Genomic DNA, 18,236 nt, shown 5'->3' on the forward strand with positions numbered 1-18,236 from the left:
TTTTGAGGTTACTTCCAGCCCCTAACATTCTGTGATTCTGTGAAATAGACACTAATTGCTAATATATAGGTGTCTTTGTGACCCTCCCTCTATGCCTAGTGGGAATTATTGTTATTCTCATAAATAAATAAATAAGGTTTACAAATCCTATTTCTCATGAAAGTTGATCTTGGTGCAAAACTCCCATTGACAAGACTCCTGGAGAGCTCAGATGAGTTACACCTCTATACTGCATTATGATGCCTAAAATCTATTTACATTGTGACACCTACTCCTCTACATACCAGAATATAGATGGCAAAGCCTGTCATTGCTGGAAATGACATAAACTGGACTAAGTAGCTGTGGAAAAGCACCGATCCAAAACATGGGGAAGTGGGGTCAGCAGTAGAGACCCAGTTTCACTGAATATTTAAGTCCTGTTTAAGCTGCTAGTCAGGAATCAGATGCCAAAACATCTTTGGGGATCTGGCTCTGTGCATCTAAGAGACTAATCAGGGCATTTCTGGGGACTTATTTCTAAGAGTTTGTGTTGAAAATCTTATTTTCAGTCTCTCTACTTTTCAACATAAGACTCAGAGGAATCTTAGTTTGGCTTGAATTGGAGCGTACTACCATAGGCAGGTCCTTAAAAAAGCCCACAGCATAACTGTGTACCTAGTGATCCTGAAAATTCAAGGAAAAAAAATAGAACTTAGGCTGAGCTATTCCCTCAAATTTAATCGGAAGCAGCCTGGGGCACAGAGATGTAAATGCTGCTGATGGTCAAAATTCAGTAGTTACATAAACAGCAGTGAATGACATAAAATAATTAAGAGTTCAGCATAAAGGGCTCAATCTTCAAATTGTTTTGATCACACAGCCCTAAACAGACTGTGGCATGCCATGGCATCTTAAGCTTTGGAAAATGCATAAAGCAGAGAGGCAGTGAAGTGTTTGGTGCCGAAGCAGGTCCATTTACTTCTCTCTCTTTTTTGCATTCTCTGCCCTAGTTCAGTTTTTTCCCAGTCACATACTTGGGGCATAGATGAGCAGCACTGGGGTAAACAAGGCATTTGCCTCTCTGTTAGAAAAAAAGAAAAGAAAAAGGAAAAGGGAAATGTTCAAAGGATTCCAAGACACACCAGGAATTAACATCCAGAACCTGGTGGCACTGCTCTGCATTTCGGTGTTTCACTCACTTAGCTGCCTCACAGCCCAGCTTTGCAGCATGTAGGCGTGCGTGGTGGAGGCTGAAGGTGATCCTGTGAGCCACCAGAAAGCTTCCCCTGCCCGCAATCAGACCTGAGGTTGTGGACAAAACAAGAGCTGTTGTTGCCTCCTTGCTAACCTGCTACAGGCTCTGCCCTTCACCAGCTCTTGGCTGGTAATGTGGAAACCCCACAGCATGTCTCTCACATATAGGAAAGCGTGTTCTCTGTCTCATTATTCCTGTTCTGTGCCCACAGGTACTGGTTGTTCAAGCTTGCTGAATATTTGCCTGAATAATTAGGAGGGAGCTGAATCATTCTGAGACCAAATTCCGGTTTTCTCGCTCCTCCTACTTCACCGTTAGGCTTCACTTCTCATGGATCTCCTGTACACAGTGGGAAATGAGCGTTTAAATACTATCAGACAGTCAATAAATTCCTCACCCTTCAAAGATTCTAGAGGATCAGCCAAAACTGCTTAGTAGCACATATTGCGACAGAAATCCTCATGCTGCAGTGCAAAATGCTGCCCCCCCACAACTCCTGGGATAGAAGCATCGTGTTCCAAAACACCACGGAATATATTCCTTCTCTCAGTCAATTTACGAGTAACTGTAAGAAAAAGGCAGCTGTTCCTCCTGAGATTGTTTTATTAAAAGATATAATGTCTGCTGCAGCAGAGCTTGAAAATAAACCGTAAACTGAACCCACTTTTCTCATTGGAAACATACCTTTCATCCTCCTCCCATTCTCTTCCTCCTTCCCCTCTCTTCCTTTTGCCATCCCTTATTCATCTTTTCCTAAGTTATGCTGCATTTTACTTTGCCTTCAGTGAATTTTCCTCCCTGGCTTTTGATACCAGGAGCCAAATTCATCCCTGCTGGTATCCAATGGACTGAAATTCTTCCCAAAGGCGTTCTTGGGCTGAATCCAGCACAACCAGAATTTTGCAGTGCTGGTAGCTTAGTCAAAACAACACTTTAGAATTTTGCCTTTGCTTCCCTTGTCTGCCGTTAATATGAATTATTAATCAGTACTAGTTTTGCTCTCTTGAAAATCGTAATTCAATTCAAAACCCCCTATCAGACAAGCTGTCTGACTGAAAATGTGTTTTTAACTTTCTGTGTGTGCTATGGAACTTGCAAAGGAGAGTGTGTGTGCACAGCCAGCTTAGATTTCAGACCCAGGCTCGCTTTGGGATTCCTCCTGCCATCTGCAGTGCCTACCTAACCGGAGAGCTGAGTACTCTTAACCCATGCATCATTTGGCTAGAAACGATTTGCTTTCCCAAACTGCCATTTATGACGCTAGATCTGTTTCCTAATCAGGCTGCTGTTCCAGATCCCTCACCTGATGGGGAGAATGCATGTGTGTGTGTCTGCACAGTGTTAATCTTGTACTGATAGTTCTATATTTACAGTCCTTAAACCTGACAGGTTTTCTCTTTTCCTCTGGTTTCTGTGTGTGCGGTTCATTAGATACTCTAATGCATCAGGGAGCCCCTCTTGACTGAGAATTCCTTTGTCATATATTTAGCAGACTTTTGATTGCTGCCTTTCAAATGAGACTGAAGGGCATATTTTCGTAGGAGAGGGTGAGAATCGCAAAGCACGATCCACAGTCACGTTTTCCCGTGGGGAATTACGGAGCAGGGGAGGAGGATTCACCCGCAGTTCTTTCTCCTTCTCGCCTGTGCTTTCTTTCCCCTCCTCTTCCCTCCCCACCCCCACACAACCATAACAGGAGATGAAAGCAGTCCAAAATACAGCTGCATTGCCTTCCCTCTCTTCCGGTTTTCCCTGCCATGGCAAAAGGGGGGAAAATAATATGATGAGGGTAGAATTATTGCTATGTGGGACTGATGTTTTGATCCAGTGTCATTCACAAAGCCTCTGGAAAAGCCTGTACGTGTGGTGTCAGAGTCAAAAACAGCCAGTGTCTGGTTATTGCTCACAAGAAAGGCACAGAGAAAAGGGAGGCTTTGCTGATCATCTATAAGTCTGGATGGTTCCACAACTGAGGACAAGGGAGCTCGTGGAATGAAAAGGCAGGGATGGCTGAGGTTATGAAAGAGAGTGTGGCGCTTCAGATGCAATCCCCATCCTTCATTAAAATCCCCATTAAGAGATGTATTTTACAAAAACACGTTTTGTACAAAATGAAAGGATTTCCTGCCCATTAGAAATCACACTGGAGACAGCTCTGTTTGCTTCGAATTAGGTATGCTCTGAATGAATATTTTAATTAATCCAAGATAAGTAAACCAGACTCTTTCCTGGAATGGACTTATCATTTTCCTCCTTGGCAACAGCGAGATATGCTCACTCTGTTGTGTACGCACATATGTGCTCAGGCTTTTGCTTCTTCCTTTCTTTTCTTTCTTTCTTCCTCTCTTTTCTTTCTTTCTTTCTTTCTTTCTTTCTTTCTTTCTTTCTTTCTTTCTTTCTTTCTTTCTTTCTTTCTTTCTTTCTTTCTTTCTTTCTCTCTTTCTCTCTTTCTCTCTTTCTCTCTTTCTCTCTTTCTCTCTTTCTCTCTTTCTCTTTCTTTCTTTCTTTCTTTTTTTGTTTTTAAGTTTCTCTTTCATTTTTGAACCTGTCCCTCAAATGATCAGGTACAACACATGTCCTTAACCATGATTTCTGTATTTGGCTGCCTTTACTTAGGGGGAGATGGGAAGGAGGGAGGAGAGGGGAAATAATCAAATTAACACACTCAGACCCCTGTCAAGATGTTCTAAGAAATAACAGGAGAGAGAAGGAAGAATTCACACACAAAAATAGAAGCCCACGTAGATTGGCCATATATGGAGTACCGGGAACTTCAGAGGGATACCCTCTTCGGACCACCCCTTTGGCGGAGGAAATAGCTGCTGCAGGAGCCCCCCTCCCCCGCTCCCCAGGCGATTCACCGCAGCCGCGCTCAGCCCCCAGTCCCAGCCTCGGCCCGCAGGGCGCCTGCTCAGGGAGGCAGCGGAGGAGCGGTTGCGGAGAGGCGGAGGGGTCACCTCGCCGGTGGTGTGCGGTACGCGGAGCGGTGCAGCAGCGGCGGCGATGACTCAAGCCCGCCCGGCCGGCACGGCCTCCCTCCCGCTCCCGCCTTCCTCCCCCCCCTCCTCCCCCCCTCCGGGGAGGTCTATTAAAAGCTGCTGACGTAGAAGCGGACGGCCATCTTTGATGAGGGCACGGCTCCTGGTCCATTGAAGAAGGAGACCCGCGGAGGTCAGCAGCGACTGTCCTTGCCTCCCAGCTGCGGCACCGACCCACCGACCCCGCAGCCGCGGCCCAGCGTAGTGCTCCATAACCCAGGTAAGGGCGGGAGACCACCGGGGCCCCGACTGGACAAGGGGAAGGAAGTGGTCTAAATTAGAAGGAAATGCAAAATGGATATATTTAAAGAGGCACCTATTTGGCGTTTTGTCTCCAGCGTCTGGGCTGCTACAGAAATGGAGGCGGGCAAGAAAAGGGGTGCAATTTCTCCCCTATCTGGAGCTAGGGAGGAAGCCCGGTCTGCTTCTCTGCTATGACAAAGTCTGTTTTGGGTATCAGGAGGCTGGAGGACGATGGAAGCCCAGGGAAGGTCTAAGGAGAAGGGGGACCAGCGCCATTCCCCTCTGGGTGCAAGACGAGTGGTCCGCGGCCGCTCTGTCTTGCTTGGCCGGACTGGGCTGCTGCCGCCCGGGACACTGCAGCGCTCTTCCCGCGCCGCACCGCGCCGGGCTGCAGCGGCGCTTCAGCACCGCGGACAGAGGAAGATTCATCACCGCGGACAGCGGCTGGACCTCTCCGTTCCGCGGGCGAAGCTTGTCGGGCAGCACCGCGGAGGTGGGGCGGCACCGCGGTGAGGGGCTTCAGTACCCCAGCAAGTGGGGCAGTGTATGGGAAGGGGGTTCCCTATCCTGCTAAATAGGGCAGCACTGCGGGGAGCGGGTTCAGTACCCCGGTAAGGAGTTCAGTACCCCGGGAAGGGTACAGCGCATGGGGGTTCGGCACCGCGCGGAGCACCCCGCGGTGCTCCCAGTGCGACCGCGACCGCCGGGGACGTAGAAGGCTGACCGCGTCGCGGAGGCGGGCGTGCTGCAGCGCCCTGCGGCTCCGCGCCTCACCCTCCCGGGCTGCTCTTTCTCGGCGAGACCTCGCCATAGAGCACGGGGACTGCCTTTCCCGGTTGGAAAGCACGGAAAACTTGCTTGTGGCAGGACAGGACCACGAATAGGAATAGCTGTGGGGGTCCTCCGGGAGCTCAGAACGCGGAGAGGGAGGAATTAGCAAAACAGGAGAACACTTCCTGCAGTTAATCGGCGTTTAGCACTTTGGTCTCTCTCCCTGACCTTTCCCGAGTGCAGAGATATTTGTGTAAAGGGAAGGGGGGAGGGGAGTTTACGTAATGCCTGGCCCGCGGAGTCCCTCCGAGGCCGGGCATCGCCCGCGGGAATGAGCGGCAGCCCCTCGGGGCTTCCCGGCGCTCCAGGCCCCTGACGCCCATCCCATGCAGAATCGCGGGCACAGCGTGCCGCTGGCTCCAGTCTCAAGTGCCTCCCAAACCGTCGTGAGAGTTGAGCTCTATTCGGTAGCTCCGCGGCCGCGCTGCGGAGCGGTGCGAAGCCCGATGCCTTACGTAACGCGCTGCCTGGGCTGCCCCATCACGACTAAGCAAATCCCGTCTCTCCCGGTTCTGGTCATCCTGCCTCCGGTGTCCTTTTACCCCCCAGTCTCTGCAACCCCCTCGATGCGGCTTATTGCTTGTGAAGTTGTTGACTTGGCTGCTTTCTGCGGAGCGAATAAACAAGGGGAGAAGTGGGGATCGGACTGCACGGCCAGACACTACTGCGTAGCTGCGTCAAACTGGGGCCGCGGGATCTGCCAGATTTACGTGCTTGGCTTGAATAATTGCTGCTGGTTTCGTTCCCAGCTGTAAGCCGCGGGGGTGGGAGGGAGGTGGGGGGGCGGAGAAGGAGGGCCGGTCTGCGGCACAGCCCGAGGGTGGCAGAGCAGCCCCACAAACTACCTGGCAGTTGCCAGCCCTGGCCACAGCATCTGCAAGGACGGTACTGTTCTCCACCCCATACACCATCCAAGCGCTGGAGAGGGAGCAGCTCTCCCATCAACCATGGCAAAATAAGGATGGTATTGGGTGGCATAGGAAGGGTTGGGGCCATCTAGGAGATGAGGACTCCAAGGGGTACAGCTGGGGAAGTGATTCTGTCCTGGGCCCTTCATCTCTCTGCATGTCCCTGCATCAGGCAAAGCCACCAATCTGGGGAAAAAACAGCACTGATTTTCTCTTGCTTCTGCATAGTGCAGAAGGGGTCAGCCAAACTGAAGAATTTGATACCCAGGATAAGAGCCAAAAAAGATAACAAAAGTGATCAAACTAACCATGCAGGCAGACCTAATTTGCAAGAGTTTGAGGCTGCCTCTGAAGTCAAAAGGAGTAGCAGAAACCTGGCATGTTATGAAACAAAACGCATCTAAATCATAACTCCCAAATAAATGCAGCTTAACTTTCCTTTTACAACTAACTAGAACATTAGGGTGGTATTACCAGAAGCACTCAGACCAGACTTTGTGCCATCAGGGCAATGAAAGAACAGCAGAATCTAGATAGTATTGAACCTTCAAAATCCGTCTAATGAGAACCAACTCCAATTTGCAGGTTTATTGCACTGAAGGTGGGAGAGGCTTTTCAGGTCAATGCAAAGCTGTCATTTGTCTCTGTATGCTTTAGGTATGGCAACTCATAGCAAGGTTAAAGTGCTAAGGCAAATAAAGCACCATCTACCTAGTTCTTGCACTGCTTTCACTGAGCAAGGTAACAGAACAAAATGCTTCCCTGTGAGTATGAACGACTTCAGCAGTTTTTTATACCCATGTGTCACGAGGCTACAGCTTCTGCACATGTAGCAACCCCTCAGGTTAAAATGGAAAGCATATGGCACAGCATAGAGCTTATTTTGTTAACTGTTTCTTCTCTTATGTATGTAGGGAAGCCTAGAAGGAGAAGAAACTGGTTTGCCTTGGCTTGTCATACAACTACTCTTTTTCTGGTATTGTTCCCAAATTGTTGTCATAATTTGTTCTAATACAGGCACAGTACTTTCATCTGTATTTATACACACATACACACACTTTCACATTAATTTCTGGTATTATAAGGTATGTGAAAGCCACAGCAAATGATTTGGCAGCCTTGACTGGGGTTTTTCTGTCTGTGAGGTTTCATCCACCATTTTCAATACAGTCACCTTTGGGCTGGGCGAGTGCCAGGCAATTGCTAACAATAAACTTGTTCAACTGTTTCAGAGCATCTAAGAGAGAGGAAAAAGAATTCATTGCTTGAGAGCTGCAGCAGAATGCAGATCTGAGGCAGATCACAAATACCTCTAAGAACTGGGCACCAAGGCTCACATTTCTATTCCTGAGAGTGCCTGATACAGTTTAACAAGGACATTGGTTGTCAAAGAAGAGTTAGGTCTTTTTAGCTCATTATTTTTGAGCCTCAAATGATATCTCTGTCCTTAGCCTCAATAAATTCTGACTTTCTTCCCAACTGACCTTGCAGATTTAGCTTGCTGCATTGTATTGCAAGAAGCACTTCTTCAAAACACAGTATATTCCTAGTTCTTGTCTATCACCTTTGTGTTACTCTGCCTCTAATCTGATGATAGTTTTCAATATCCTGTCCCACACCCCACTGAGTTTTCTAGGACTTTCCTTTCCAGAAAGCACAAAGGTGAGTCAACTGCATAGGCTCAGAATCATTTTTCTCCTGCTTTTTGATGGCCCTGCGGCTGATGCAAACCTTAAAAGTAGATTTGAATGGCCTTGAGGAAGCATTTGAATCACTTGCCAGTTTAGCCAGAAATTTAGCTTTGCATTTTATTATGTTCAGTTGTTATTTCTCCATCGCTACATCTTCACTCTCACCTACAATCTTCTTTTGACTACTGGTAAAAGATCATGATGAAAGAAGCTTGAGCAAAGCATTATGATCCTGATGTCAAGGCAGATGAGCCTTGACTTCTGACTTTTATGATTCAAAGGAGTCTAATCCTTCCATTGGTGAGGAGGACTTTGCATGATGCTCTGAATAAGCTCTCTGTTCAGACTGTGTGCTAGAGATGAGTGGAGGTCATGGAAAGGTTTCTTCTCCCAGCGATGAGTGCACATTGATTACCACGGCAGTCCAAGACAAAATCCTGCGCATCATTTTGTGGGGCTTGGGAAAAAGGAAACATGGAGCAGTTTAGGTTTTTCAAAGCAGAACAAGTATTGCATACATGTCCCCTCCGGAATATGTTGCCACGCTGTAGTTCTAAAGAGAATCATTGCACCAGAACATTTTTACTTATCTTGCCCGTTGGTTGAAAGCTGAATTCTAATGCAAGCATGGGGAGCAGAAGAATGAAATATTATGTAATTAGTCATGCCTCTTCCTGGCCTTTGAAAGCTGAGAGTTAAATATGTTCTGCCTACTTTTTTGCTTGTTTGCTTGACTTTTTAATTTCTTTTTTAGAGCTAGCAATGCTCTACTTAAGTTTTCAATTAGAATTTCACTTACTATTGGGCCACACTGTAAATTAGTGTAAATTAGCATAAGTGAACACTGTGCTACATGACAGGATGATGACCTCTGGATCTGGGGCTCATCATTCACATTTGAAACAAGAAGCAGCCACACTTCCTGAAGGAGCAGGATTTTCTCTAAGTAGAAGTAGCTTGAAATGCCATCTCCCTCGGCTCCTAATTTTTGCCAGCCTGGTTTCATTGCCGCAGAGTCTCACAGAAAAGGTTCCCACAGTTAATCTGCCTCAGAAATGGTAACAGTAAGCAATGATGAAGCAGCAGAGGAGTAATACTGCATGGTATGGCTGCATTTCAGCCTGGGTTCTGCTGCACTCTGCTGGTACAGAACACCAGGAGAACTTTTTCTGTGGTGTGAAACAGGACACAACTGATTTTTTTCCTGGAGGCACATCAATGTGCAAGAAAATTCTAAGCTGTATGAACAGGTCCGTAACAAGAGGAAACCTGAACTTCAAGGTACATCTTGATTTCACAGACTGCGCTTCCTAGAAGTAGCCATTAATTTTTCATCCAGATTGGGAAGTAAAAGGAAAATTTCCTGCATTCCAATAAATACATAGGAAAATAAAGCTTCTTCTACCAAGTTTGAGTATTTTTTTTGTTGGTTGACCACTCAGGTGTAGTATCAATAGAGTAGAGGTACAAAAGAACAGAAGCAAAGTCAAGTCTCACTATACACATTTCTGAAGCAGAAAGAGAACTGCTCTTAACCATTTTTGCTATAAATATAGTTTTCCTTGTGCCTTTAATATGACAAAGTTATTGTACCAGAATTTACCTCTAGAACCCAGGAGCAAACTGCTAGTTATCACAATCTATGTCAGTGCTAACAACTAAAATTTGCATCCTAGACATGACAGAAGGATGCTTCATGTTCATGATTTTTGAAATTAAAGCAATTTCTTATTCAAACCTGACCAATTATTGGGGAGAAACACATACAAAGACACTGCAGAGTGCTTGGTAGGGCGTGTTTGTAATTCTATACTGATTGGTTCCATCATCTACCTTTTCTCAGTATCATATCCTTTCTGAAAAGCCCAGGTGGCAAATATCCAAAGGCTTTCAGTCATTAGCCTGTCAAAGAGACTAGAAGACTGGTGTCGAGTGAGTCAAAAACTAAAGGTTCCAACCATATCACAGCTACAGTGTTCGTCATAGTGTATTTATTTGTTATAATTGCTTTCTAACAGAACCAGAGGAATTATGTTTCTGGGTTGCAACACAGTTGTACCAGAAAAGGTAATTTATGTTTTCCAGTTATTTGGAAGATGTGACAACTCTTCCTTCAATGCCTTCCCCTTTTCTGGAAGTTATAACTCCCAGTGGAACTGTGCAGATGCCAGTTCATTGATCAGCCCTACAAAGGTAAATATATTTCCTCCAGCTACTCTAATAAATGTCATGAAACAAAAGTATACTTCTTCAGAAGAGTTGATCTGTCAAAATAGTGTTACTATTCACTGATTTTTTTCTTTAAAGGAGGAACAGAAGCTTTCTATGCCTATTTAAGCATCTTTTAAAAGAAAAGGTACTAAAATTAGCTTCACCATGCTTTAGATGCAAATTAAAGTTTTCTTTCTCCCTTCCTTGTTAACATTTTTTGGTTCATTCTGGTCCTCATTCACATCCTCAGACGCCTCACCAGCTGCTTCAAAAGGGTTTAGATAAGCTCACATTTCTGCAGGCGTCAAGGAACTGCTGTTTGAATCAGCCCAGCACTGCTCCTGCGTGGTATAACACTGCACCATGCGTACGCACACAGGCACACACTGCTCTCAGTTAAGGGCTGTCTGTGCTGAGCAGCAATGACCCCACAGGTAACTGACTTTATTAGGAGAGAAACTTCTGCTCTCTCTGTGTTAGGAACAGACATCTTTTAGAAATAATTTGTTCTTGCAGAAAACAGTCAAACAGCTGTTGCAATTTATTGGACTAGAGATGTTCAGTAACAACCACTTAATTTTCAGATACTGTGGTTTAATGATTAAAGTACAGAGTTTGTACCCAGAATGTCTAGATTCGGGTTCAAGTATCACACACATACACACTAAATGTAACCTTTGTCAAGTCCCTCATTTTCCTCCATCCACAGAAGAGAGAGATGAGATTAAAATAACTTCCTAGTTTGCATTCCTCAGTTTCAGTCATGGGACAAGTATCCTGTACCTTTGGGTACAAAAGTCTCCGCACCTAGAGTTAGTGACTTAAAAACTGTTACCCCTAAAATGCAACATCCTTGCAACACGGGTGATTACAATTTACTTGTCATTCAAAGGAGTGTTACACATGATTATTCCCTTGAAGTCTGTAAAAGGCTTGTCTTGAAGGTGCCATATAAATCCAGATGATCAATATTATCTCCACAATAGAAGAAAAGAAAGTGATTTCAGACTGGAAGGTAGATGAAATTTTCATGCATTTGATCATGCTTTTGTGGCTAGGCATAACATAGGACAACAAGTTTTGCCCGAGCTGTGTTAAACTGCACTGCAAGGATAGATGTGAGCTCCGTCTCAACAGTGCCAGTTCCAAACCACTAGTACGACAGATGAATATAGAATCTGGATACATTTTGTGAGTATTTGAGTACTTCAGCCAAACATCTATTTTTCTGGAGAGTATTCACTCAAGTGACACTCAAGTAAGTGAGAAGCCCTCAAGAAACAAACTAAGGTATGTGAACCCAATTAAATCGCAATTCACCACTGGCTTCTAACAGCCATTTTCCCCAGAGAAGCATTTGTTGTATTTGCTCAGCAGTATGGAGACATATATTTGCTGCCTTGCATTTTGAAGGATTTCCTCCAGGGTTTTTTGTTATTAAAAACATGTTCTTGGATGTATGCTACCTATTTTTGCAGATCCTAAAAATACCAACAAGATGAGTGAAAGGCCTTGGAAGGCCAACAGCAGCAAAGGGGTTTAAGATGGCACTTGGTGAATTCATGACATAGCTGTTGGTGGTCACAAGAGACTAGACTTGATAAGGCAGCAAGTTTCTTCAAGTTTTCCTAAGAGGTTGTTCTTATTAAAAAAAAAAGGAAAGAAAATAAAAAGAGAAAGAAAGAAAGAAAGAAAGAAAGAAAGAAAGAAAGAAAGAAAGAAAGAAAGAAAGAAAGAAAGAAAGAAAGAAAGAAAGAAAGAAAGAAAGAGAAAGAAAGAAAGAAAGAAAGAAAGAAAGAAAGAAAGAAAGAAAGAAAGAAAGAAAGAAAGAGAAAGAAAGAAAGAAAGAAAGAAAGAAAGAAAGAAAGAAAGAAAGAAAGAAAGAAAGAAAGAAAGAAAGAAAGAAAGAAAGAAAGAAAGAAAGAAAGAAAGAAAGAAAGAAAGAAAGAAAGAAAGAAAGAGAGAGAAAAGATGGGAAAAAAGGTCTGGAAGACTCTCTGATGTGCTGGAGGCCTGTCAGTTTAGTTCATTTTAGAGATGAACACATCAAGAAAGAGACAGTGGAAAAAAACCTCAGGGTGCCTGGAATGCACTAAGTATAATAAAAAATGCTCTAGACCACTTTCATAATGCAACACAAGAGCCATCTGCAGACCTCACAGTTTCAATATTATCAAGTCATTTTAAAATTGTCACATTGTCTAGGTCCCTTTTTCTTAATTAACTGTTCTAAAAAGTGCAAAACAGGTGCTCCCAGAGCAACCTCAAGGCTCTGAAGACCATTTTTAAAGTCTGGTAAACAAGAACTGGTGTGTGTTTCTAGCAGATTGACAAATAAGAATTCAAGAAGCTGAAGACATCACAGAAAAATGTTAGTTACCATAGTACCCCAGTTCCCAGATTAGTGCCCAGGGCACTTAATGTCATACTATTAAACAGGCTGATAGATGGTAGCATGTGATACAAGAACCTTGCAGCACCTCTTGTCCTCTGGAGCCCTCATTAACTGTGCTGCCTTTCAGTTTCTTGGAGTTTTGGGTCTCCTCCCAACTCCACCTCACCTTAGCCACTCTCAGCTTTCTGCTCTGCCCATATGCTCTGAGGGAAGCCACTCTCCCAAGAGAGATGCAATAAAGGATTCCTTTCAGTCCCATTCAGAACAGGGCCTTGGTGTGCTGTTAATGGACAGTGAAGGCATTACAGTGGGCCACACAGAACACAAAGACAAATGAGAAAAGAGTAGAGAAACAGGAACATAGTGCAGGTGGAGATGAAGAGCTCACTCCTAGATCTTGACTACATAAGCACCCTCAGTTACAAGGACCCCAGTACTTCCCTTTCTTTTGAGGGATTCATTGAGTAAGAGGCCAGAAAAGGTTACCCATGAGCAAGCGGAACTCTTATAAGACAGAACATCCCACAGGCTATAGGGCTTCTTTTTATTAACTGCTTCTCTGGCAGTACAACTATCTAGACTTGGCTTCAAAAATTGCCCGTGGTGAAGAATATGGCAGTATATGGCTTTTAATTGAACATTTTTTTTTTAACTGTGGCTGCAACCATTTACTAAATTGCTACTTAGATTAACAAGCAGCTCTGCTGCTAACCTGCTGTGATTTTCCAGTGGTTACTCCTATTCCTTTATGGAGTGACACTTGTTTTCCTCTTTAATATTCATATCTTGAGAGCTTCATTCTTTCCCAATCACAATCCCATTATATTGCTGTCCCTTCCTTGCCCCCAGAAAGCCTTTTCATGGACTTAGGAGGTTATGCACAAAGCCTTCAAAAGATTTCCCAGCGTGGCAGGTGGAGAGATAAGACAGTGATCCAGTGGTCAGGATGTACTCCATTATGCTGGAGATTAGGCATTCAAGCACGGAATGTGAAACTCCAGAATTGTTTACAGAGTGGAGTTTCTTTATCTTCTTTTTGTAGTTTAGCCTATTTTAGTGGTGACATTTCCAAGAAATGTTCTTTATGTGCAGCTACTCTCCAGACAAAGAGCTCTTCTACTCACCCCTGTAGCCATAATCTACTTCTCATGTAAAATCATATTTTAGCCACACTTTCCACTCCTATCAAACATGGTAAGGCAAATCCTGAGCTTAGGAGAGTTCCTTGTGTCTTAAGCAAACAATGATTCACTGTATCACAAAGACTGAGGAAAGGGGAAAAAAAAAAAAAAGGAAATAACTAGGGGTGTGAAAAAAAACAAAAACAAAACCTCAAACTCAGACTGAAAAAAAAAAAGAAAAAAAAAGGCAGACTAAAATAAGAGAAAAAACAGGATAAGCTTTTTGAGTAATTATCTTTCTTGATGGCCATTTCCTATCAGCATGTTAATGACAATTAACTAAACTTGAAAAGTAAACTTCAATATTCAACTTTTTGTTAGAAGCATCTCAAAAGTGCCCAGATTGTTAGATTGTAAAACATCCTTACTCCTGATGTTCAGTCTACATCCTTTTTATTCAGTCTTTGTATTTTAAAATGCAAAGGTGCATCCTTACTCTTAATCTCTTAAACAGTTTAGATTAGTCTAACTTCTACTTAGAATCATAGAATCATAGAATCAACCAAGTTGGAAGAGACCTCCAAGATCATCCAGTCCAACCTATCGCCCAGCCCTGTCCAGTCAACTAGACCATGGCACTAAGTGCCTCATCCAGTCTTTTCTTGACCACCTCCAGGGATGGTGACTCCACCACCTCCCTGGGCAGCCCATTCCAATGCCAATCACTCTCTCTGTGAAGAACTTCCTCCTAACATCCAGCCTAGACTTCCCCTAGCACAACTTGAGACTGTGTCCCCTTGTTCTGTTGCTGGTTGTCTGAGAGAAGAGACCAACCCCCACCTGGCTACAACCTCCCTTCAGGTAGTTGTAGACACCCCATAGCCTCCTCTTCCCTAAAGGACAGCTTTGCAAACCACTGCTGAAGACTGGGAAAGAAAAGCATTGACCAGTAGGCAGCACAACCCAAACTCACACTCCAGTGTTTGTTTGCTTTCACCTTAAACTTCTCTGCTGGCTACTTTTTTTTCAAATGCCAGTCTTTCTGACAAATAACAATTCAATGCTGTATTAGCTCCTTAATAATTCCAGGTCTCACTGATTCTTGAGTGCCAAATGTAGGCATATATGGGGAAGGGAAAGACTTGGCTGCAGGGTGTCATCTTCTTCCTCTGTCCTGCTGCCAGAGACAGGAAGGGCAGACCTTAGAAAGGGAAGCAGAGGAGTGTCATTCCCATTCAGACCTACAGCTTGGCATAACGTGGCCAAGAAAACACGGCCTCCACATGATTCAATGTGAATCCCACCGGAGACATTCATTGCTGGCTCTGCCTCAGTTTATATAGTCTTTAGCATAGAGCACACACTTACACATTAGCATAATCTAGGTGAGTACAGCCCAATCTTTTACATATATCATGCCTCGTTTTCCCCCTTAGCCAGATGTCCCGCTACTCTTCCTCCGCCCCTGGGAGGCATCCTGAAGCTGTGGGAATGAAGGTCAAATGCTTATACACTGCTCGCTCTTATTCCCTCTTACACTGCATGTCTACAGCATAATATCTAGGAGCAGCAGAAACACACTGCAACATTGTTTTCTACAGGCAATAAATGTCCTTCCTCTGCTCAGGCTGTGTTACTCTTACAGATTGCAGTAAGTTAATTGAACAGGGGAAAATTACAAACCAGCCTCTGCCTAAAAAGGGAAGATTAAGAACTTGTCAGGAGTTTAGCCACAGTGAAGTTTTATGGATCACAGAATCATATAAAAATAGTGGTAATAAGGAACCTTTGGGATCATCTAGTCCACAGCTCTGCTAAAGCAGGTTCACCTAGACTGGGTGGCACAGGAATATGCCCAAGTGGGTTTTGAAAGTCTAAGGAGAAGAAGACTCTGCAACCTCTTTGGGCAGCCTGTAACCTGCACATGCAGAGACTAATACACCAGGATGGCAGTACTTGTGAGAACTGTTCCCTTGTAGTTAGTGTTTCAGAGACAAATAGCTGAGCAAAACTCTAACAGCTGCTACCTACCTACTCAGTGTGCTTTTTGAGACATGCAATAGCTCTGCTGCACTTGGACTGGAAAAAACCCAAAGTGACATTTGTGATATCACCAAGGTAGAATCATAGAATCATAGAATCATAGAATCATAGAATCAACCAGGTTGGAAGAGACCTCCAAGATCATCCAGTCCAACCTATCACCCAGCCCTAGCCAGTCAACTAGACCATGGCACTAAGTGCCTCATCCAGTCTTTTCTTGAAGACCTCCAGGGACGGTGCCTCCACCACCTCCCTGGGCAGCCCATTCCAATGGGAAATCACTCTCTCTGTGAAGAACTTCTTCCTAATATCCAGCCTATACCTACCCTGGCACAACTTGAGACTGTGTCCCCTTGTTTTATTGCTGGTTACCTGGGAGAAGAGGCCAACCCCCACCTGGCTACAATGCCCCTTCAGGTAGTTGTAGACAGTAATAAGATCACCCCTGAGCCTCCTCTTCCCCAGGCTAAACACCCCCAGCTCCCTCAACCTCTCCTCATAGGATTTGTGTTCCAGGCCCCTCACCAGCTTCGTTGCCCTTCTCTGGACATGTTCCAGCACCTCAACATCTTTCTTGAATTGAGGGGCCCAGAACTGGACACAGTACTCAAGGTGTGGTCTGACCAGTGCTGAGTACAGGGGAAGAATGACCTCCCTTGTCCTACTGGCCACACTGTTCCTGATGCAGGCCAGGATGCCATTGGCTCTCTTGGCCACCTGGGCACACTGCTGGCTCATCTTCAGCTTACTGTCTATCAGTACCCCCAGGTCCCTTTCCTCCTGGCTGCTCTCCAGCCACTCAGTCCCCAGCCTGTAGCACTGCTTGGGGTTATTGTGGCCGAAGTGCAGAACCCTGCACTTGGCCTTGTTAAATCTCATCCCATTGGCCTCTGCCCACCCATCCAGCCTGTCCAGGTCCCTCTGCAGGGCTCTCCTACCTTCCAACAGATCAACACCTGCTCCTAGCTTGGTGTCATCTGCAAACTTACTGATGCTGGACTCAATGCCCTCGTCCAGATCATCAATAAAGATATTGAACAGGACTGGGCCCAGCACTGATCCTTGGGGAACACCACTTGTGACTGGCTGCCAACTGGATGTGGCACCATTCACCACCACTCTCTGAGCTCTGCCATCCAGCCAGTTCTTGATCCAGCACAGAGTGAATCTGTCCAAACCATGATCTGCCAGCTTGGCTAGGAGCTTCTTGTGGCAGACAGTGTCAAAGGCTTTGCTGAAGTCCAAGTAGACTACATCCACAGCCTTCCCCACATTCACCAGGCGGGTAACCTGATCATAAAAGGAGATCAGGTTGGTGAGGCAGGACCTGCCCTTCCTAAACCCATGCTGGCTGGGCCTGATCCCTTGGCTATCCTGTAGGTGCTTTGTGATGGCACCCAAGATGACCTGTTCCATGACCTTGCCTGGCACTGAGGTCAGGCTCACAGGTCTGTAGTTTTCTGGCTCCTCCTTACGACCCTTCTTGTGTATGGGAATCACATTGGCCAGCTTCCAGTCTTCAGGGACCTCTCCAGTGAGCCAGGACTGCTGATAAATGATGGAGAGTGGCTTGGCCAGCTCAGCTGCCAGCTCTCTCAGAAGTCAGACTTTTTAGACTAGAAAGCCTAAAAAGGGCACTCTTTTAAAGTATGTTAGAAATAGAGACCTATTCTAGAAGAGACATGAAGTTATCAGTGCAAATTAATAGTACTGGATGGGGGGTGAAATTACTGCCTCACAGATGAAGCCATGAAACAGAATGAAAGCAGTATCTTAAAAAAGGGTAAAAAGGGCATCACCAGAAATGATGAGACACCACTGCGAAGTGGGATTTGCGAACGCCACACTTGTGTTTGCAAGCAGTTGCTCAGATGAATGGTTTCATGGGAGAGAAAGGAAAAAAGTCACAGCCATGTTGAAGATTGTGTCTCACAGTTCACTGCTTTCCTCAGGACAAGTTGTCCATCAGCAGAAGGTACAATTAAATATCATAGAGCTTTGTTAGCGACAGTGGAAACATCTCTGTTACTGCCTTAAATAACATATTTAAGAAGGGGGGACAAGGGGGGAAAAAGCCCTGCACAGCTGCAGCTGGAGTGAGGATTGAGCATACATGAAAAAAACATCTCTGAGACCCCAAGGTCAGCAAAGTAAGAGTTGTCAGAGGTATTCCAGGTGCTGGTACAGAGATTCCCGTGCAGCCTGTGATGAGGACCATGGTGAGGTATGCTGTCCCCTTGCAGACCGTGGAGGTTAATGATGGCAGAGATGTACATCTGCAGCCCATGGAGTACCCCACACCAGAGCAGGTGAATGCCCAAAGGAGACTGTCACCTCACAGGGACACTGCACTGGAACAGGCACCTGGTAGGGCATATGCACCTGCATAAAGAAAAGCCTACACCTGAGCAGTTTTTCTGTCAGAACTTGCTTATGACCCCATGGGGGATCCATGCTGGAGCAGTCTGTTCCTGAAGGATTGTATGTACCCTGTGGAATAGACCCACAATGGAGCTAT

The 18,236-nt window shown here is 45.2% G+C and overlaps 1 protein-coding gene across 2 annotated transcripts in view; it reads left to right on the forward strand.

Moving 5' to 3' along the window:
* Positions 1 to 4,332: 4,332 nt before the first annotated feature.
* The window catches only part of SNAP25 (synaptosome associated protein 25), a 68,165-nt gene continuing 54,261 nt past the window's right edge, over positions 4,333 to 18,236 (forward strand). Inside the window, exon 1 of one of the 2 annotated variants that reach the window (XM_064146123.1) lies at positions 4,333 to 4,495. The gene's annotated coding sequence lies outside the window, so the exon portion shown is untranslated. The remainder of the gene's footprint in view (positions 4,496 to 18,236) is intronic. The other variant, XM_064146122.1, reaches the window with a different exon arrangement.

Source organism: Pogoniulus pusillus, chromosome 7 (genome assembly GCF_015220805.1).
Source record: "Pogoniulus pusillus isolate bPogPus1 chromosome 7, bPogPus1.pri, whole genome shotgun sequence".
NCBI classification, from domain to species: domain Eukaryota; kingdom Metazoa; phylum Chordata; class Aves; order Piciformes; family Lybiidae; genus Pogoniulus; species Pogoniulus pusillus.